The sequence below is a fragment of the Chiloscyllium punctatum genome, chromosome 7 (genome assembly GCF_047496795.1).
Source record: "Chiloscyllium punctatum isolate Juve2018m chromosome 7, sChiPun1.3, whole genome shotgun sequence".
NCBI lineage: Eukaryota > Metazoa > Chordata > Chondrichthyes > Orectolobiformes > Hemiscylliidae > Chiloscyllium > Chiloscyllium punctatum.
The window spans coordinates 124,782,805-124,806,339 of NC_092745.1; positions in this window are offsets into that span (position 1 = coordinate 124,782,805).

Here is a 23,535-nt window from a genome sequence, read left to right on the forward strand (position 1 = left end):
CATCGAGGGCCGAAGGGCATGTACTGCGCTGTAATGTTCTATGTTCTATATAAAAAGGACCTAAATGGCAACCTTTTCATGCAGAAGATGGTGCGTGTATGGAATGAGCTGCCAGAGGAAGTGGTGGAGGCTGGTACAATGACAACATTTAAAAGGCATCTGGATGGTTATATGAATAGGAAAGGTTTAGGTGAATATGGGCCAAGTGCTGGCAAATCGGACTAGATTGATTTCGGATATCTGGTCGGTATGGATGAGTTGGACCGAAGGGGCTGTTTTACATTTCTATGGCTCTGTAACTGCGAATGCTGAGGAAGGGTCACTCAACCCAAAACGTTAACTCTGATTTCTCTCCACAGATGATGCCACACCTACTGAACTCTTCCAGCAATTTCTGATTTTGTCTCTAATTTTAACTCTTGCTGGTTAGTTGACTTTTTACTTGGTTAATCCTGAACTAAGGGGACAGAGTTTAAAAATTCCAAAGCAGAATCATATTCGACTCAGAAATATTTACTCCGTTTCTTTCTCCACAGGTGCTGACAGACCTACTGATTTTCTCCAGCAACTTTATCTGATTCTATTTCAGATTGTGCCACTCTTCCTTTGACCTGAGAGGGACTCCTGCGCAGTGGCATGTTTTGAGTGAATTAATGTTTGAGCGAGATGACGATTTGATGGGTAAATCTGGAATTCATTTCAAATGGGCAAATTTTCTCATCAAGCTTTGAAATCAGTAGAAATTAATTTGTTATAGAACATAGAACATAGAAGAATACAGCGCAGTACAGGCCCTTCAGCCCTCGATGTTGCGCCGATCAAAGCCCACCTAACCTACACTAACCCACTATCCTCCATATACCTATCCAATGCCCGCTTAAATACCCATAAAGAGGGAGAGTCCACTACTGCTACTGACAGGGCATTCCATGAACTTACGACTCGCTGAGTGAAGAACCTACCCCTAACATCAGTCCTATATCTAACCCCCCTTAATTTAAAGCTATGCCCCCTTGTAATAGCTGACTCCATACGTGGAAAAAGGTTCTCACTGTCAACCCTATCTAACCCCCTAATCATCTTGTACACCTCTATCAAATCACCCCTAAACCTTCTTTTCTCCAATGAAAACAACCCCAAGTGCCTCAGCCTTTCCTCATAGGATTTTCCTACCATACCAGGCAACATCCTGGTAAACTTCCTCTGCACCCGTTCCAATGCCTCCACATCCTTCCTATAGTATGGCGACCAAAACTGCACACAATATTCCAGATGCGGCCGCACCAGAGTCTTATACAACTGCAGCATGACCTCAGGACTCCGGAACTCAATTCCTCTACCAATAAAAGCCAGTACGCCATATGCCTTCTTCACTGCACTATTTACCTGGGTGGCAACTTTCAGAGATCTGTGTACATGGACACCAAGATCCCTCTGCTCTTCCACACTACCAAGTAGTCTACCATTAGCCCAGTAATCCATCTTTTTATTACTCTTACCAAAGTGAATCACTTCACACTTAGCTACATTGAACTCCATTTGCCACCTTTCTGCCCAGCTCTGCAGCTTCTCTATATCCCGCTGTAACCTGCCATATCCTTCCTCACTGTCTACAACTCCTCCGACTTTCGTATCATCCGCAAACTTGCTCACCCAACCTTCTAACCCTTCCTCCAGGTCATTTATAAAAATGACAAACAGCAATGGTCCCAAAACAGATCCTTGCGGAACACCGCTAGTGACGGCACTCCAAGATGAACCTTTGCCATCAACTACTACCCCCTGTCTTCTTCCAGCCAGCCAATTCCTAATCCAAACCTCCAACTCACCCTCAATGCCATATCTCTGTATTTTCTGCAGTAGCCTACCATGGGGGACCTTATCAAACGAAATGTTGTGCTCTTAGTTGCGTTGGTCAAATAATGTCTTACAAATGTCTGAATTAGGAGCAGGAGTAGGCCGTTTGGCCTGTGTATATCATTACAATCATGGGTCTTCTTGATGATGCAACTGAACAAAATATTGGGGCCATTTTCTTCTTAAAAAAGACATTAAAATGCTAGAAAGGCTGGCATCATCTGTGGAGAGAAGTCAGAGTTAATGTTTTGCATGCGGTGTCCCTTCCTCAGAGCTGATGGTAACTAGGAAAATGTTTTTTATTATGCAGGAGAAAGGGTCGGGGGAGGGGGTAAGGCGTAAATGATAGGTGGGGATAGAGCCCAAAGAGAGAGATGAACAATTGGACAGATAAAGGAGTGGATAATGATCTGGCTGGGAGGGTTGTCGGGACTGTTATTGGCTAATAATAGGTAGTGTGTAATGGCAGGCTCTGTGCTAGCAAGGCCTGGTGTGTAAGGGACATGAGCGAGCTCAATTCTTTCATGGGTTGTGGATTTCCATTCCCTCGCTACCCTTAAACTGAGTGGCTTGCACAGCCATTGCAGAAGGCTTTGTGGAGTTGAACACATTGCAGTTGAGTCACATGGAGGCCAAACCAGATAAGGACAGCTGTTTTCTTTTCCTAAAGAATGCGAGGGATGTCGCTGGGTTTTCGTGACAATTGAGCCAACCAGTGGTGGCCATTACTGTGAGAGCACCTTTACGATTTCTGATCTATTGAGTAAAATGATATTTTAAAAAGGAGCTGATGTGTAGCACTTGAAGAACAGGTGACTGAACTGCATGATCAGCCTGATCATAATGAATGGCACAGCAGCATGAAGGGCCAAATGGCCTACTCCTGTCTTATAGTCTATGTTTGTATAATTGTTCCTGCTCTATTGAACCACCCACCCATTTCACTCCTTGTAAATGACAAAGAAGGATTTGGGAACTGATCTGCCTCACATTGTAGAGTCATAGTCATAGAGTCATAGAGATGCACAGCATGGAAACAGACCCCTCGGTTCAACCCATCCATGCCGACCAGATATCCCAACCCAAACTAGTCCCACCTGCCAGCACCTGGCCCATATTCCTCCAAACCCATCCATATACCCATCCAAATGCCTCTTAAATGTTGCAATTGTACCAGCCTCCACCACATCCTCTGGCAGCTCATTCCACATACGTACCACCCTCTGCGTGAAAAAGTTACCCCTTAGGTCGCTTTCCCCTATCACCCTAAACCTACGTCCTCTAGTTCTGGATTCCCCGACCCCGGGAAAAGACTTTGCCTACTTATCCTATCCATGCCCCTCATAATTTTGTAAACCTCTATAAGGTCACCCCTCAGCCTCCGACGCTCCAGGGAAAACAGTCCCAGCCAGTTCAGCCTCTCTCTGTAGCTCAGATCCTCCAACCCTGGCAACTTCCTTGCAAATCTTTTCTGAACCCTTTAAGTTTCACAACATCTTTCCGATAGGAAGGAGACCAGAATTGCACACAATATTCCAACAGTGGCCTAGCCAATGTCCTGTACAGCTGCAACATGACCTCCCAACTCCTGTACTCAATACTCTGACCAATCAAGGAAAGCATACCAAATGCCTTCTTCACTATCCTATCTACCTACCACTTTCAAGGAGCTATGAACCTGCACTCCAAGGTCTCTTTGTAGCTTGCGTTGACCCTCTAGGTGTTGATAGCACTGGTTCTGATAACCTTCCTGTCATTGATGACCTCCAGGATGTTCCTGATGTAAAGCCAGAGGTTGTGGTTGGAAGGATGGCATGGTTTATGAAGGAAAGGCCACAAGAGGATTATAGGATCCTCAGTAATCTGATGTAGTGGCCAAGGTAGCAATCTGTACAATGGAATGGCAGTGAGCTTAGTGAACTTTCACTTCCTGTACTGTACTCAAACCCACAATCTTTTGACCTTAAATATTATGAACAGATCCAAATTGATGAGCCTAACTGCACCGCGACTATTATTTGAAGTGTTCAGCAATAAACAACACTGATTTAATTGATGGAGAGCCAAATACAGATATTACGCAGAGGATTAAACGCAGATTAATTGAAATAAATAGTTAATTACCATGGAAATGTATTTACATTTGACTTTAATATATACATTTAATTAATGATTATGTATTTTGGTAATAAATGGATCATGTATAAATTAGCGAGCAGTTAAATTTTAGTTATGGATCTGATTTCCAATTAGTGAATTTATATTAAATTGCTTTTATTGCTTGTGATCACGTTGGCCAACAATTTGCTTCACAAGCGGTTAGAGCACATTGAACTGGCACCAGTACTCAACGACTAGTCAACATTCTCAATCCACAGTGAGGAAACAAAAAACCGGCTAAAGCCAGGCACATCCATCTTATTACCAGGTATAATTATAATTTATATTGCCGAACAGGTCTCATTTACATATATGTAAACTAGGTTCCTTAAAATGTAAACTATCTGCAATATTTCATTAGGAAATAATCATTATAAAGGCTATACAGTATAATTATTATGCTATTAGCGATAATTTATTAATGGGACCAATTAGCATATGCAAGCTGATGTAATTGGAAAAGGAAAAATATCTACCTTTAACATGAAGTGCAATGAATCTCTCCTTATCACTGGGATCAACATCTTACTGGGTAACAGTAAATATTCCTAATTTACACTTAGAACGAGAGTGGTTAAGCGATACACGAACAAATGTTTCAAACTGAGGGCAAACAATTTTATGAAACTTTGTCAATCCGGTATGGACATTATTTAGATGCAAATTAATATTTTTCTGGGCTTCATTCATATGTGCAAATTCAATTAATTGGAAAATATTTCTTCCGTGGTGTAAAAACATGCTCAACATTTTTGCAAGACTTAAAGGTGTGGAGTTGATGTGATTAGACCTTTATGCTGATTCAGTGTTAGAAAATCTTCACTAGCATTGCTTGCCAAGTTTGGAATGTGGTTGTGATGTCCAGTGTGCACATTCATCCTGCTCAAGTGCTTCCCGTGGCAAGCGTGTGAATACCAATGGCTGGTAAGTACCTCCAAGTCACCTAAAAAGAACAGGTTACATTTATGTAGCCACCATAGGATACTCCAGATAAAAGCAAAACACTACGGGATGCTGGAGGAACAGCTGTCCTGGACTCAAAATGTTAACTCTGTTTCTCTCTCGTCACAGACATGCTAAGTTTCTCCAACAATTTCTGGTTATATTGCAAGGTATGCCAAGATGTTCTGCAGCCAATGAAGTGTTGATAAAAACTGACAGAACTGTGGATGCTGGAAATCAGAGACAAATACAGAAATTGCTGGGAAAGCTCAGCAGGTCAGGCAGCATCTGTGGAGAGAAATCAGAACTAACGTTTCGGGTCGAGTGACCCTTCCTAAAACATTACCAAAAATGTTAACTGATTTCTCTCCAAAGCTGCTGCCAGACCTGCTGAGTTTTTCCAGCAATTTCTAATTGCCAATAAAATGTAGTCATTTGCAAGGCAGCAAATTTGCACATGGGCCACAACAGCAATGTAATAAGTAACCAGTTAACCTGCTGTTAGTAAAGCTTGTTAAACCTTGGTAAAAACAATGACTGCAGATGCTGGAAACCAGAGTCGAGATTAGAGTGTTGCTGGAAAAGCACAGCGGTTCAGGCAGCATCCGAGGAGCAGGACAATCGACATTTCGGGCAAAAGCCCTTCATCAGAAATAGAGGCAGAGAGCCTGAAGGGTGGAGAGATAAGTGAGAGGTGGGTGGGGGTGGGGAGAAAGTAGCATAGAGTACAATAGGTGAGTGGGGGAGGGGATGAAGGTGATAGGTCAGGGAGGGAAGGGTGGAGTGGATAGGTGGAAAAGAAGAAACCTTGATCAATTTTGACTGGGGAGATACCTGGAGGACTTAGGCTTGAGGAGTCTTATCAGAGTTGAAACATTAGCTCTGTTTCTCAGGTCACAGAAGCTGCCAGACCTGTTGAGCTCCTCTAACACTTTCTGTTGACATTACAGTACATCTTTCTGTACCTTTGTTCCTGATGTAGCTTCTCCTTAAGTTGATAATTTGAAGATGCCAGTGTTGGGCAGGGGTGGACAAAGTTAAAAATCAGACAACACCAGGTCATAGTCCAACAGGTTTATTTGGAATCACTAGCTTTCAAAGTTAGCGATTCCAAATCTAGTGATTCCAAATAAACCTGTTGGACTATAACTTGGCATTGTGTGATTTTTAATCTTAAATTAACATTTACCTCAAACACTCCACCAGATAACAAGTCTCATGTTCTAATCAGTAACCGGGTAAAGACATTTGTCCAGAATTTCCCATTTACATCCCCTCCCCCACTCACCTATTGTACTGTGGGCCTTGGTTCCAGCGTTCCCTACAAAATGGAACCATTTTCGGTGTGAAAACTCTATCAATTCCCTTCATAATTTAACAATTTTGGTGACAGCAACCCTCAGTTTTCTCAAGGATAAGAGCTCTAGATTGTTCAGTTTTCCTGATAATTATAATCCTAAATTCTCCCAGAAATATCCTTATTGGTCTTTTTTGTGCTTTCAATGTCCCTTTGATGTCATGAAGGCCAGAATGGTGCATTGTACTATCTAGAAATCTATCCAAGTCTTTGTAAAGGTTGAACACAACTTCTGTGGACTTAAAAACTGACCTTCATAACCCTGCAGGGATTTCTGCAGGGAATCTAATCAACTAAGCCTGTAAAATAAGTCTTATAAGCAAGATGCATTGTCTGATTGGTACTTCAAACAAGATGACAGGTGAGGCATTACTACTTTAGAAGCTAAAAACAGTAAAACATTATATTGACCTTGTTCCGTCACAGGGTAATAGAGTTGAGAATGTGGTGCTGGAAAAGCACAGCAGATCAGACAACATCCATGAAGCAGGAACATCAATGTTTTGGGTATATGCCCTTTGTCAGGAATGTGGCTTGTGGGCCGGGGGAGCTGAGAGATAAATGGGAGACGGGTGGGGCTGGGGGGAGGAATACTGGAAATGCGATAGGTAGATGAAGGTGGGGGTGAAAGTGATAGGGAGAGGAGGGTGAAACGAATAGGCGGGAAGGAAGATGGACAGATCAAGAGGACGCTGCTGAGTTGGAGGTTGGGACTGGGATAAGGCGAGGGGAGGTGAAATGGGGAAACCGGTGAAATCCACATTAATCCCGTGTGGTTGCAGGGTTTCAAGGGAGAAGATGCCTGAAACATTGACACTCCTGCTTCAGCCTGATCTGCTGTGCTTTTCCAGCACTCTGGACTCTGACCTCCAGCATCGGCAGTCCTCACTTTCTCCAAAGGGTAACTTAGCTTAGCAAGGCAGGCATTGCATGAGTATCATAGAATCTCGATAGTGTAGAAGCATGCCTTTCAACCCCCTGAGTCCACACCAACCCTCTGATGAGCTCTCTGACCCTGTAAACCCATATTTCTTATGGTGACCACAGTCTGCACATCCCTGGACACTTTGGGCAATTTAGCATGTCCAATCTACATCAGCTGATTATCTGTGGGAGGAAACCAGAGCACATCTACACAGAGAACTTGCAAACTCCACACAGACAGTCGCCCCAGGGTGGAGTTGAATCCAGATCCGTGGTGCTGAGAGGCAGCAGTGCCAACCACTGCCCTAGTTCAAAGGAAATTAGATACATTTCTGAAAAGTATATTTTTGGTAAGCATTATCGATTTACTGACAAAATGGGCTTCTTTTCAAGCCCTGAAATAAAAATAAGAAATCCTCAACTGTCACAAGGAAATATAAATGATAGATTCCCTGCAGTGCAGATTGAGGCCATTCAGCCCACACTGACAGTCTAAAGAGCATCCCATCCGGACCCCAACCAGTACCTGTAACCCCACATTTACCATGATTCATCCACCTCACCTGCAGGCCACAGGGCAATTGCCCATGGCCAAACCACTTAACCTTCACATCTTTGGACTGTGGATGGAAACCGGAACACCCAGAGGAAACCCACGCAGACACGGGGAGAATGTGCAAACTCCACACAGACAGCCTTCCAAGGCTGGAAATAAGCTCAGGTCCCTGGTGTTGTGAGGCAACAATGCTAACCACTGAGCCACTGTACTGCCAGAACTTGAACATGTTCCCTTCAGTAGAACTGAAGATTGAAAGATGGACAAGTGTTTAATCAAGGCTGAGAGAAATGGTGAAATTATAAAACTCCTATGTCAAAACTTGAGAGTTGGCCAAAATTGAGGACTGCAGTTGCTGGAGATTTGAGTTGAGAATGTGGCTCTGGAAAAACACAGCAGGTCAGGCAGCATCTGAGGAGTAGGAGGATTGATGTTTTGGGCATAAGCCCTCCATTTGGAATAAACAAGCCTATTGCCGATGAAGGGCTCTTGCCTGAAACGTCGATTCTCCGGCTCCTCGGATGCTGATTGAATTGCTGTACTTTTCCAGCCACACTCCAGAATGGAAATGAACTGACAATTCCCAAACTATGTGCCTCAGAAAATAATCAAAGATGTTCAGTCAAGGGAGAACTCACCATTTGGATGCAGAAGGTGGTGATGGAGGGTTGCCTTTCAGATTGGAGGCCTGTGACCAATGGTGTGCCACAAGGATCAGTGCTAGGTCCACTCCTTTTTGTCATTTATATGAATGATTTAGATATGAACATTGCAGGTATAGTTAGTTATTTTGCAGATGACACCAAAATTGGAGGGGTAGTGGACAATGCAGAAGGTTACCTCAGAGTACAACGGGATCTTGATCAGCTGGGCCAATGGGCAGAGGAATGGCAGATGAAATTTAATTTAGATAAGTGCAAGGTACTGCATTTTGGAAAGGCAAATCAGAGCAGGACTTCTACACTTAACGGTAAGGTCCTGCGGAGTGTTGCTGAACAAAGAAACCTTGGAGTGCAGGTTCATAGCTTCTTGAAAGTAGAGTCGCAGGTAGATAGGATAGTGAAGAAAGCTTTCCTTTATTAGTCAGAGTATTAAGTGTGATTCTCCGACTCTGAACGGCTCAGAGCAATGGAGAACAAGAGGAGTTGTCAAGTGGCCAAAGTTTGAAATAAGGCTATGACCCCTCCCTCCCTGAAATGGCACCTTTTGGATTGAGATCATGAACATCAGAATTTAGCTGAGACTGAGTGGTCTCAGGCTTGATCAGCTTGGGTTCAATTTCGATTCTTTCCACCATTCAGTCCATCTTGCCAGACCTCCTTGTCATGACTCGACTGCAAAGAATGCACCAATAATGTGCCCCACTGTTCCACAAGCTGTCCCAAAATGTTTCCAAACCCAAATAAACCACTAAAATGACATGACTGACTGCTATTTGGGACAAAAACAATTCACACCAGGTTTTGTCTTTAAAAGAAAATAACTCTGTTTATGATAAAACACTTAAATTTGGCAAAAGACAGGGAAAAGCAAAGTTTCTTAATTTACTACAATGCACCTTAAACTATATTCCTTTAGAAACACTAAATAACCACACATTCATTCATTCATTTTTTAAACAGACAAAAGACAGGTTGTTGGGCATCGATATTATAAGTAGAAAAATGATATAGATAGGAGAAAGTGATGACTGCAGATGCTGGAGATCAGAGCCGAAAGTGTGTTGCTGGAAAAGCGCAGTAGATAGGCAAGCAACATCTTTCAGATCAAAAGTTCAGAACTCAAGGATGGGTTTGATTGTTGTGCACAGTTCCTCTTAATGTTTAGCATTATTGACATGTTACTGCTTGTAAAACAATGATTGTTCACTTCAGTAGCTGATTTAGGATGACTGCCTCACAGCACCCTTGGGTTACTGTCTGTGTGGAGTTTGCATGTTCTCCCCATGTCTGTGTAGATTTCTTCTGGGTGCTCCGGTTTCCTCCCACAGTCCAAAGATTAGATGAATTGGCCATGCTAAATTGCCTGTAGTGTCCAAAGATGTGGAGGCTAGGTGGGTTAGCCATAGGAAATGGAGGGTTACAGGGATAGGGAAGGGGGATGGGTCTGGGGTGGGATGCTCTTTGGGAGGTTAGTGTGGACTTGATGGGCTGAATGGCTTGCTTCCACACTGTAGGGGTTCTATGATTATCTTTGGCAGACTGAGGTATTTACTCATTTGAATATCTTTCCTTTAACCTTTCTTGGTTTTCCTATCATTTCACCACATGGAAAGAGAGAGAGAGAGATAGATAGTTTCAGTTCACAGGCTCTGGATGTTCCTGCTGCCTTTGCACTGACAGCTTTTGACCAAACAGCACCTCAATGAACTAGAGATCTTTCATCATGCACAATGTCCTTAACTCAAACATTTGTCAGTGCCAGTCAATCTCAAATTCTCTCTCCTTCACGGCTTCAAAAGAAAACATTGTGTAGCACAGCTAAAAATGCACAGAACCTGACTTCCAAGTTGTGAAACTCTGCTTTTATTACAACTATACAGTAGTTCAACAGCCTGTAGTCCTGATAAAGAATAATATATGGTCTCTTACATTCTCCAGGGCAATTAGGGATGGGGCAATAGAAACTGGTCTCGGCTGTGACACTAGTGTGAATGAATAAGAAATAAATTGACTTGCAGTCAATATTGTTTGACTATGATTGTACGACTTAAACCTCTCTGTTTTATTGCAAGTTTAAGATTTTCACAAGAAAGCTGTTAGATTCATGGTGCTGTTAAAGTTGTGATTTTCAATATCTCTGAGACATTACAGTTATTCTCAGCCAAAATGGAGATAATGTGTGATTCTCCCTATAAACCTGGTCTGGAGACCCTGCTGCTATGATTGACAAGTGCGAATTTGTGCAAAGAATTGTACAAATATCTTCCACTCAATGCTTTGATCATGCGACGAAGGTATAATTTTGGTTGTGGGTCTAACGTTGTTGTCAGGAGCAACTCTGCTTGTATAGAATCTTTTCTTTCTTCACTGATAGGATTATGGGCTTCTGTCACTGGGCTAACATTTATTATCCATCCCTAGCTACCTTTGAGAAGGTGGTGGCGAGCTGCCTTCTTGAACCTCTATTTGGAGTATGTAAACCCACAGTGATGTTTGGGAAGGAGTTTCACGATTTCGACCCAGCAATGGTGAATGACCGGTGATGTATTTCCAAGTCAGGATGGCGAGTGGCTTGAAGGGGAGCTTACAAGGTGTTTGCTCCCAAGAATCTGTTGTCCTTGGCTTTTTAGATAATAGCGGTTGTGAGTTTGGGAGGTGCTAGATAAAGTTTGTTGAATTTCTGCAATGGATTTTGTACCTGGTGCTCACTGCTGCCACTGAGCATCGGTGGTGGAGGGATGACTGCAGAAAACTGTGGTTCTGGTGCCAATCAAGAGGCTGCTGTGTCCTGGAAGGTGTCAAGCTTCTTGAGTGTTGATGGAGCTACACTCACCCAGGCATGTAGGGAGTATTCCATCACACTCCTGACTTGCTGCATCAATAGATTTCATTTGGAATAAGATAAACTGCTGCAAATTCTGCTTTCATTCCCATCCCACCTGGCTTCCAACTTAATAGTTGACACATTCGTGCCAATAGACCGCTGATAAAATATTGGTGGGTGTAAGAGGAGAGGTGGAGAGAACAAATAGACCCAGAAACTGAGCATATTGGATTAAAAATAAAACAGATGACTGTACCTCGTCATTAAGAAATTGCTGTTTATGGGATCTTGCTGTGCACAGTTTAGCTGTTGCTTTTCATTACACAGTGACCGCACTTCAGAATGTATTTATTTCTTTGTGACCTTTTGAGATTGTTCTGTATAATTTAGGAAGAAAGTGGCGTAGTGATCATGTCATTGGACTAGTAACCTATAGGTTCTAATGAACAGGAGCTCAACTTCCTCCCTGCTGCCCACAGTGCAGCTGATGAGTTAGAAATTAAATGCTTAAACTTGGAATCAAAGTTAACTTCAGAATTGAAAACTATGAAGCTATTAATTGTCATAAAATCCCATCCAGTTCACTCATGTCCTTCGGGGACAAAATCTGGCTAAATATGTAATCCCAGACCCACGGCGATGTTTATAACTCTTAACTTGCCCCCTGATATGGCCTAGCAAGTCATTTATTTCAAGGGTAATTAGGGATGAATAGCAATATCCCAACCCAAAAAAAATCTTTCTTTTAAGTGCCAAGATTTAAAAGGCATTTGGATGGATATATGAATAGGAATTGGAGGGAAATGGGCCGGGTGCTGGCAGGTGGGATTAGATTGGGTTGGGATATCTGGTCAGCATGGACCGAAGGGTCTGTTTCCGTGCTGTGCATCTCTATGACTCTATTTGTATGATAGATAATGTGAGGAAAAAAACGGATGTTTCCACAAAATTGGTATTAGCACTGGTAAGAGACCAGGATATACAAAAATCTGCACACACTTTGCGAATGATGCAAGAGCTCATCAGCGGTCATCACAAATAATGAGGTCGGATGATCAGACTTGCCATTCATTAGACCTTTTTCTAATATAAAGTTTCTTACGATTACAGATTGTAGATCATTGTGTAGGATTCATCTTGAAACTACATCAGGAGGAAATTCTCAACCAAAGCTATTCATCTGCATGTGATTCATTGGGTAGCACTGTGGCTCCGTGTTTAGCACTGCTGCCTCACAGCACCACGGACCTGGGTTCGATTCCAGCCTCGGGCGACTGTCTCTGTGGAGTTTGCACATTCTCCCTGTGTCTGTGTGTGGGTTTCCTCCCAAATTTGTGCAGGTCGGGTGGATTGGCCATGGGAAATGTAGGGTTGAGGTAAGTCTGAGTGGGATGTTCTTTGGAGGATTGGTGTGGACTTGATGGGCCAAATGGCCTGCTTTCAAACTGGAGGCATTCTATTAAAAAGAAATTCCATTAATAAAGGCTAGACCAGGCTCATATTCAACCTGAATGATAAGCTCTGTATTCTGTTGTATTATATCCCTAAATTCAGTTGTAAGAACAACAAATGTGTCACCATACAAACTTGATGTCAGTTTTCACAATGCTTCCTTTCCACGATATCTGATTTTACGATACCCTTTTTTGATTTTGCTGCCTTCTTTAAAAAAAAGAAGTCTTCCCGGACACCACTGATGTAATTTGAGGATAATTGGATGTCCCCTTACTTCTGTCAGTGTCAGCACCTTCCTTCAATTTTAAATATGTTACCGAGACATGTTCCTTCAGCCGATCAATAGTGGACACTGTTGCAATTAGGCAGCTAGTTTGATCCAAACTGCATTAGCCAGGAGTCTGTGAGACGCTGTTTGTGAGCAAGGGTTGAGCGGCTGAATGAAGCCTTGTGCAAAATGGATTTTAAACTTAAATAAAATAATCCTTTGGCATTTAACATTAGGCTTCAGAAAATCCGAAAACAAATTCAGATAAGAAAGTTCGCTGTTAATTGTCCTCCCCATCTTCACTTCCATCTGGTAGCTATTATTTAAATAGTACACAGAAAGAAAGAGAATCTAATGTTTTGGCCACAAAAAGTTTATTATTTCTAATATTAACATAAAGTGCCCTCACTATATAGTTCTCACTGGGTGGCTTTGAAATATAATATTGTAGTGAAGGTATAAACTGCGACATCCATCATTTGCAATGAAAATCAGTTTTTTTTTACACCCAGTTCCCGTCTACATTAAAGGATTTTTTTTTTGCTTCTTAATTTCCATTTGCTATAAACATACAAAATGAATGTGTTTTGTGTAGAATGCACAAAAATAATCAGAACATGGATTATACCTGTCAAGACATAATTACTAAATTCTGTTTAGCAGGGATTTATGTTGGAGAATCAAATAGCTTTCAGAATCATGTTCAACCGTTAGAGCAAGTGTTTGAGTATAATCTAGTAACAAACTTCAAGCATTTCAATACTTGCTGTTCATGTTCATGAAACCGTCATTTTGTGTCAAAATGGCCATAGCAGTCACTAATCTTCTGGTTTCTGAGTGTTAGTACGATCACTGACTCTACTTGGTCAGCTCACTCAGCATTTAGTCAAAAGATTATGTGTTCAAATCTCACACTGTAGAGCCCCAAAATCTAGGACAATACTCCAGTGCAGCACTGAGGTTCAGCTGCACCGTTAGACCTGCCATTTTGTTTTATTTTCGATAGCCTCTTGGCACCCAGATGTTGGAGCTGAAAGTGTGTTGTTGGAAAAGCGCAGCAGGTCAGGCAGCATCCAAGGAGCAGGAGAATCGACGTTTCGGGCATGAGCCCTTCTTCATTTTCAGCTCTGATCTCCAGCATCTGCAGTTCTCACTTTCCACCCAGATGTTAGAACATAGAAAGTTGAAAAATACAGCATAGGAATGGGCACTTTGGACAACGATGTTGTGCTGAACATGGCGCCAAATTAAACTAATCCCTCCCCCCTGCCCTTGGTCCATATTGCTTCAGTCCTTGAGTATTCATGTTCTTATTTAAAAGTACCTTAAAAGCTCCTACCATTATCTACCTCCACCACCACCCCTGGCAGTGCATTCCAGATCCCTACCATTTCTGTCTAAAAAACCTTACCCCTCACATCTACTTTGAACTTTCCTCCTCTCACCTTAAATGGATGCCCTCCAGTTTTAGACAATTCATCTCTGAGAAAAAGATTCTGACCATCAACCCTATCTATAAATCTCATGATTTTATGAACTTCTATAAAGTCTCCCCTCAGCCTCCGCTGCTCCAGAGAAAGCAACCCGAGTTTTCCTAAACTCTCCTGAGAGGCGCTACCCTCTAATCCAGGCAGTATTCTGATAAACCTCTCCTGCACCTTCTCCAAAGCATCTACATCCTTCTGTAACGTGGCAATCAGAATTGAATGCAATACTCTAAGTGTGGCCTAAAGTGTGGTCTGATAAGGTTGCAACGTGACATCTTCTTGTACTCAATACCCCGGCCAATAAAGGCAACCATGTCATACACCTTCTTTACCACCCTATCTACTTACATGGTCACTTTCAGGGTGCTATGGACTTGTACCTGAAGATCTATAGATCAAACATCAATTGATTTGAGCATCATCACTGACCGTTCACGGAGTGTTACTATCCTATTTTCTGCATCCTGAATGCCTCAGGAGTATCTCATTGTTGTAAGGAACATTGAATCATCTTGAAGTTATGTCATAAAGACCAGGAATAGACAGTTTGGTTCCTCAAGCCAGCTCCACTGTTCAATACAAACACGGCTGATCTCATCTCAGTCTCAACACCACCTTTCTGCTCATTCTCCATAGCCCTCTATCCCATTGCTAATTAAAAATCTGTCTATCTCCCACTTAAATTTACTCAATGCTGCATCTGTTGCATTCTGGGGGAGTACATTCCAGATACACAACCCTTTGTGAGAAGCAATTCTCTCAATCTCTCTTTCAAAACTGCACGCCACTGTCCTAAAACTATAACCTGTCATTCTAGATTGCGCCCCCCCATGAGAAAACATCCTTTTTGCATCTACTTTGTCAATCCCCTTTAGCATCTTATAAATGTAAACTTTTTGTTCTTTAATTGAGCAACACTGCCTTGAGTAGTTACAATGATGAAACTGGAGCTATGTTTGAAAGGCAGTTTTAAACTAGTCACAGAACAAATGTAAGGTGAGGTATGTAGTGAACTGGTGTGAAGAATAATTCAATACCATGGTGCTATGTTGCATGCATCACCCCAGGTCCTGATGCTACAGAATATATAGTTTATAGATTGTCATTGTTCAAATTAAAGCTTTTGGGTTCTCATTGAAACAACCAGGAATGTACAGTTTACATCTCGTCATTCAAAGAGACATAATCCAATTTTTATAGCATGAAATGCCCCACTTTACTGTGTTATTTATGTTTCTTAATTCAAATGACCTGATAATTCAATTTCTTTTCATTGTAAAAATCGACTTTGAATTATCAGGAGTGGGCTGCTCATCCATTAGTTTTATGAGAATTCCAATGATTATTATCCTATTCATCATGAAGCTGGAGAGACAACATTTATTTATACAGGGAATTCTGTGTCTTAAAGTACTTCACAATCAATGGATTAGTCTTGTAGTGCCATTACAATTGTTGGGTGGATAAGTAACACGCACAGACAGTAAATTAAACAGGAGATGTATTTTTCTATACTTGCTCTGCTCATTTGGCCTTTGCAATTAGCATCTTAATGCCCATGTCCTGTTCTGGTCACCCAGTTATAGGAAGGATATTGTTAAGCTGGAGTGGATTCAGATGAGATTTACCTGGATGCTGCCAGGTTATGAAGATGCTGCCAGGTTTGAGTTATGAAGAGAGGCTGGATAGGCTGAGACTTTTTTCACTGGAAGTGTAAGAGGTTGTGAGGTTTTCTGATAGAAGTTTATAAAATAATGAAGGGTATAGGTTGAGTTATTGGTGGATTTCCTTACCCTAGGGTGGAGGGTTTCAAGACAAGGAAGCACATTTTTAAGGTGAGAGGAGAAAGATTTAAAAAGGAGATGAGGTGCAATTTGTTTTTACAGAGGATGGTCGTGTGTGGGATGAACTTGCTGAAGAAGTGGTGGATGGGGCACAATTCTAATGTTTAAAAGACATTTGGGTAAAATTAGGAAATGGAGGAATATTGGCCAGGAGCAGGCAAATGGCATTATGTTAGTTTGGGATTACATTTGGCATGGACTGGTTGGACAAAAGGGTCTGTTTCCATGCTGTATGACTCTACGCCTATGACTCTATAAGTCTCAAAATTGGAAAAAAAGTCTGCATGAAGACTTGGACAAAGAGATCAGCTTCATTGTCACCAATGCTGCAGATGGTACAAAAATAGAAATGAACACAATTTATGAAGAAGACACAAAGATCCTGCATAGGGATATTGAAAGGTTATGCCACTGGGTAAAAAGGCAGACAGAATATAGCATGGAAACCTGTGACCATGCCCAGTAAGGCAGGAAGATTAGAAGAATAGAAGCACTGCTGCCTCATAATGCCAGAGACCCGGGTTCAATTCCCGTCTCAGGTGACTGACTGTGTGGAGTTTGCACGTTCTCCCCGTGTCTGCGTGGGTTTGCTCCGGGTTCCTCCCACAATCCAAAAATGTGCAGGTTAGGTGAATTGGCCATGCTAAATTGCCCGTAGTGTTAGGTGAAGGGGTAAATGTAGGGGAATGGGTCTGGGTGGGTTGCGCTTCGGCAGGTCGGTGTGGACTTCTTGGGCCGAAGGGCCTGTCTCCACACTGTAAGTAATCTAATCTAAAAAATAATTCTTTAAATTGTAAGAGATTGCAGGAAGCTGCCATATCGATTGATTTACATCAATTGCAAAATTGCGGCACAATTTAAAAATGAAAGGGACGTCATTTAAGGTTGCGATATGGAGACATGCTTTTACTCAGAGGATTATGAATCCTTTAAATTCTCCACCCAAACAGCTATAAAAGCATGGATTAGTGGTGCTGGAGGAGCACAGCAGTTCAGGCAGCATCCAACAAGCAGCGATTTCGCTGCTGTGCTCTTCCAGCACCACTAATCCAGTATTTGGTTTCCAGCATCTGCAGTTATTGTTTTTACCAGCTATAAAAGCATGGTCTAACTGAAGTAGAATTTGGTAACTGTTTGATTATCGATGCGTTTGAGGATTATCAGTGAGGATGTATGGTGAAAGGGTTCAACCATCCATGACTTGTATTAAATGGAACAGTAGGTTTAACAGACTGAATGGCCTACTCCTCTTCATATGTTCCTAATATTAAGAAGACTCCAGTTAATTAAATTTGACTGTGAAATGCGTGTAAGTTTCCTATATTCCCACTGGAGTCCTGGTCAACATTTGTGATCATAGTGTCTTAGGTAAATATGCTTTAATAATTATCCAAAATTGCTATTTATTCTCCTCAAGCAACTACAAACAACACAGGATACAATGGTATTATTATCCACACATTTATTATCTGCCACCCACTACACCTGCCAAAATCTCAGCATGATAAATAAAGCCTCTGTGGAAATATATCACCTCATCTTTGTTTATTAGTGTGTTTAATTATCTTTGCACTGAGTAAAAATACATCAGGGGAGCACAGGGAGTCTCCCATCTGGCTGTGCAACGTTGCTGCAGAATAATGTGGGTGACAGAGGTAACTCTCATGAATTATCATCCACTGCCTGATCTTTAATCAACATTGGGAGCTTCACTTTTGAAAGTAGGCTTCCACGTTTATTTTGATGCTGGCATAGTATTTAGATCAGCAACTAATTATCTGTTTGCTTTCACCTCACCATTTGCGGAAACCTTTCTTTTAGAATCCCATCAGTTTTGAAGCAGGCCATTCAGCCCATCGAGTCCACACCGACTCTCCGAAGAGCATCCCACACAAACCCCGTAACCCTATGGCTCATCCAACTAGCCTGCACATCCCTAGACACTATGGGGCAATTTAGCATGGCCAATCCACCCTAACCTGCACAACATTGGACTGTGGGAGGAAACCGAAGCACCAGGCAGAAACCCACCCAGACATGGGGAGAATGTACACAGACAGTCATCTGAGGGTGGAATCAAACCTCGATCCCTGGCACTGTGAGGCAGCCGTGCTAACTGAAATAGAAGTTAGTGGAAAAGCTCTGCAGGTCTGGCAGCATCTGTGGAGGGAAATCAGAGTTAATGTTTTGGGTCTGGTGACCCTTGCTCAGGACCATGCCACCCGAAAATAGAAGCTTTCGAATGATAAGCTGCAAGCATTATTGGAAGCAGGGGGGGTTTGAACACACGCCTCTATGAAAACTGAAGGGGAATCCCACACCTTAGATCTTTGAGCCACACTACTAGGGACTTGCTGCATGTGCTTTGGCTACTGCACTTCATACATTACAGTGGTGACTACACATCCAATGGTCGCACATGTGCTCTTTGGGACATCTTGCGGTCATGCTTGACATGACAAAAGTGCAAGTTCTTCACGTCCTTCATTGCTGCTGGAATTCTGCCCAAATCAGGGAGGCTAGGAACTTGCAACAGGAGGTGACAAGGGGTCATTGTTTACCAGTGCTGAGTTCGTCAAGTTGACTTGTGTCATCAGGGGGCTGGGGTACTTTATCAGGAATCGCTGCCTGATATGTCGTTTGGTAGGTTTGGAATGTTCAATTAAAAACATTCTCAGGTTCCAAGAGCCCCAAAATACCTGACAGGATGAGCAGTAATTAATCTTGGAAAAGGAGGTTGAAATTGCCAATCTCTTGAGAGGTGAGTTTGATTTCTCTCTGAGGAGGCTCCCTAGATTTTGGTACACTGGAGAGTCTCAGAGCTGGTCCCAGAATGGTCATCCAACCTGATCCAACTATTCTACTGTCACTGCACCCTCACTACCACCACCCCTAATATCTGCCAAACCCTTCAGAATGCAAAAGGAGTTGCCATCTGACATTTTTTCTATTGCATTTCAATGGATTAACCAACTAATATTCATCGCCTTAGTCTCCAATTTAAGGAAAGGTATTTTTGCATTGAATTGAATTGAATTAGCTTCATTGTCACATACACTCAAATGAGTACAGGGAAATATTTACAAGTTGCCATTAACAGCACCATCTTAGATACAGTCATTTCTTCTATAATGGGATGGTTGCGTTCTTGTGTTTCACTGTGCTATATAAAAATCGCACAATAAAAATAGCGCTTAAAGTGTTGGCAATGTAATAATGCTATAGCCAACACAGATTTTAAAAGTTTGGGAGAAGATTTGTAGCTCGGGTGCTCATTGTTGTGGTTCTGTTCGCCGAGCTGGGAATTTGTCTTGCAAATGTTTCGTCCCCTGTCTAGGTGACATCCTCAGTGTTTGGGAGCCTCCTGTGAAGCGTTTCTGTGCTGTTTCCTCCGGCATTTATAGTGGCCTGTCTCTACCGCTTCCGGTTGTCAGTTCCAGCTGTCCGCTGTAGTGGCTAGTTGGTGTTCGTGTGTACGGATCGTTAGCCGTCTTCCTGTTTGTCCGATGTAGTGTTTTGTGCAGTCCTTGCATGGGATTTTATACACTACATTCGTTTTGCTTATGCTGGGTATCGGGTCCTTCGTTCTGGTGAGTTGTTGTCTGAGCGTGGCTGTTGGTTTGTGTGCTGTTAGCCACCAACTAGCCATGAAACGACACGATCAGCTATCCTTAGTAGCCACATACAGAGACGACAAGCATCATGAATTCGACTGGGACAACACTACCATTATAGGGCAAGCCAAACAGAGAACAGCCAGGGAATTCCTAGAGGCATGGCACTCATCCACAGACTCTATCAACAAACACATCCACCTGGACCCAATATACCGGCCACTACAGCGGACAGCTCGAACTGACAACCGGAAGCGGCAGAGACAGGCCACTATAAATGCTGGAGGAAACAGCACAGAAGCGCTTCACAGGAGGCTCCCAAGCACTGAGGATGTCACCTAGACAGGGGACGAAACGTTTGCAAGACAAATTCCCAGCTCGGCGAACAGAACCACAACAACAGATTTTAAAAGTTTGTGCTTTAGAAACTGCGTCCCTTGGTCATCAATCACATTACAGCCAACTCGCGTTGACGAAATGCGTGTTATAGTAGAACAACCTGTACAAAGGTTCCTAGATTCTTGAGTACAAATTCGAAGGAAAAAGTACTCAAAAATAAAGAAATATAAAGGCCAGCATTACAGACTTTCAAAAGTACAAAATTATCATAATAAATCTGGAAAATAAAGAGATAGAAATTTCAGACTAACAGTCCCTCTGCGATAATATAACAAAGGTAAACAAAACACTTAACAAAAAGAATTCAAGACAAAGATTTAAGAACCAGCCATGGTTCACAAGACCATGATGTGGGGCTTGGGCAGTTCAGTTGGCTGGCTCACTCAGTAGAGTCAAACTAGCAGCATGGGTTCAGATCTTGCAAAAACTGAGGTTACATTGACAATCTCTCCTTTCCCATGGTGTGGCAACCCTCAGGGTAAAGCGCTACCACTTGGCTCTCTAACAGGAGAGCAACACTCTGGGCTGGTAAGATTATGACAGCTTCATCTTTATTTGGGAGGCTGCCCAATGTTGAGACACTCAGTAAATTATGTCCTTGAAAGTTAGAGGAACTTGAGGTGATCTCATTGAAACATAAAAGATTTGTCAAATCCCTATAGTGTGGGAGCTGGCCTCTTGGTCCACTGAGTCCATACCAACTCTCTGAAGAGCATCCCACCCAGACCAACCCCATCCTTGAATTTCCCATGGCTAATCCACCTAACCTATGCATCACTGGGCAATTTGGGCAATTTAGCATTGCCAATCCACCTAACCTGCACATCTTTGGACTGTGGGAAGAAAGCAGGACATTCTAAGGAAACCCACATAGACATGGAGAGAATGTGCAAACTCGACACAGTCACCCTAAGGTAGAATCGAAGCCAACTCACTGGCACTGTAATGCAGCAGTGCTAACTACTGAGACACTGTGCCATCCTACTCTGAGCAGATTGACAGGATTCTCCCTGTTACTTCTCTCCACAGGTGTTATGTTTCTCCAGAGTTCTCTGTGTGTATTTCAGACTTCCAGCATCACCGAGTTATAGTGCTGCACAACACAGAAACTTTTGTCCAATTCCAAAGTTATCCTAAATTAATCTAATCCCATTTGCCTGTATTTGGCCCAAATCCATCTAAACCCTTCCTATTCATATACCCACCCAGATGCCTTTTAAATGTTGTAATTGTACCAGCCTCCACCATTTCCTCTGGCAGCACATTCTATACACACACCACCCTCAGTGTCAAAAAGTTGCCCTTTAGGTCCCTTTTATATCTTTCCCCTCTCATCCTAAACCTGTGCCGTCTAGTTTTGGACTCCCCCACCCCAGGGAAAAGACCTTTTCTATTTGTCCTATCCATGCCTTCATGATTTTATAAACTTTGATAAGGTCCCTCCTCAGCCTCGGACACTCCAGGGAAAACAGCCCCAGCCTATCCAGCCTCTCCTTATAGCTCAAACCCTCCAACCCTGGCAACATCCTTGTAAATCTTTTCTGAACCCTTTCAAAGTTTAACAAGCAAATTTTGCCTTTGTTGGAGGGATTATTTCTGTTGGCTGGGGAAAGGGGCAAGCTTCAGCTTAAAGGAATGATCATTTAGGACTGCAATGAGGAGAAATTGAATAATTTAAAGGAGTCTACACTTTTAATATCCTTTATTCCCATAAAATTGTGGTTGCTTCACCATTGAATCCATTTAAAGCTGGGACAGACACACATTTGGTCTCTCAGGGATTCAAGGACCATGAGTTGGATTCCTGATGAAGGGCTTTTGCCCGTAATGCCAATTTCCCTGCTCCTGGGATGCTGCCTGACCTGCTGTGCTTTTCCAGCACCACATTCTCGACTCTTATTCCCAGCAGCTGCAACTCTCACTTTCTACTACTTCAAGGAACATGGGGAATGGGAACAAGTGGAGTTGGAACCCAAGAACAGTCACAAACTATTAAACGTTGGAACAGAGTTAATGAACTGAATGGTCTACACCTGCTGCTATTTCTTGTGTTCATGTGATGACTGTGGGGCACTTGCGGTGTGCAGTGTAAGCTGCAGAATGTCCCTACACAATAACCTGCTTCTTGTGTAAGTGCTTCCGTGCAAAGACTCACGCTGAGCTTTTCAAAGACTTGATTAAGTGTGAAACAAATACAAGCATTTGCTCCCCCTCTTTTTAAGAATGTATTCTACATTTCTTAAAAAGCTCCATTTAATCCTGTGCCCTTTGGAGAAAAGATTGGTTCCTTGATGAACAGAAAATCTCTTTATGAAGACAAATGGCTCATGTTATGTTGCAGCTATAACAGATTAACTCAACATTAGTTACATACATATCGCATATTAGCTGTGATAAAATATAGACTCTTACTTTTGCAGTGCAGCCAATCTAGTTAAATTCCTTTTATAGATTTCTTGTCACATTCTGACTGAACAGAATTCACATTCGCCGTGTAAGAGTCTAGCCGCGTTAATCTTTGCCAGTGTGTGTCTGATATTTGCAGGTCAGCTTCTACCCAGGCAAAATTCATTTTACATTGTTTGAGGAAAGACTGCCTGCTGATCAAAATGGACCTGTTCTAAAAGGGGCTCTACCTTTTCCTGGATTCACACCTAATAGATGCTCCCTTTCCATCACTATTAGAATCTGCAATACTTTGGAGAGTGGGAATGGAAGAAATATGCGGTCCCCTGGTTTGATTCATGATTGTCGCATGTAACTAGGTACAGTGAAAAGTTTGTTTTGCATGCATCACAGGCAGATCATATCATTCAAAGATAGAGGGTGACTGAACAGAGCAAGGAATACAGGATAGGGCTGCAAAAAAGATGCACAAAAAGCAAGCTTTGAAATTTGAGTGGTCCATTCAACAGACTAATAACAGCAGGGAAGAATCAAAGAGAGTGGTGCTGGAAAAGCACAGCCGGTCAGGCAGCTTCTGAGGAGCAGGAGCAGGAGAATCAACATTTCGAGCATTAGCTTTTTATCGTCGATTCTCCTGCTGCTCGGGTGCTGCCTGACTGGCTGTGCTTTTCCAGCACCATACTCTTTGACTCTGATCGCCAGCATCTTCAGTGCTCACCTTTTTCCAACAGCAGGGAAGAAGCTGTTCTTGAACTTGTTGGGGTGCGTGCGTTTAAGCTT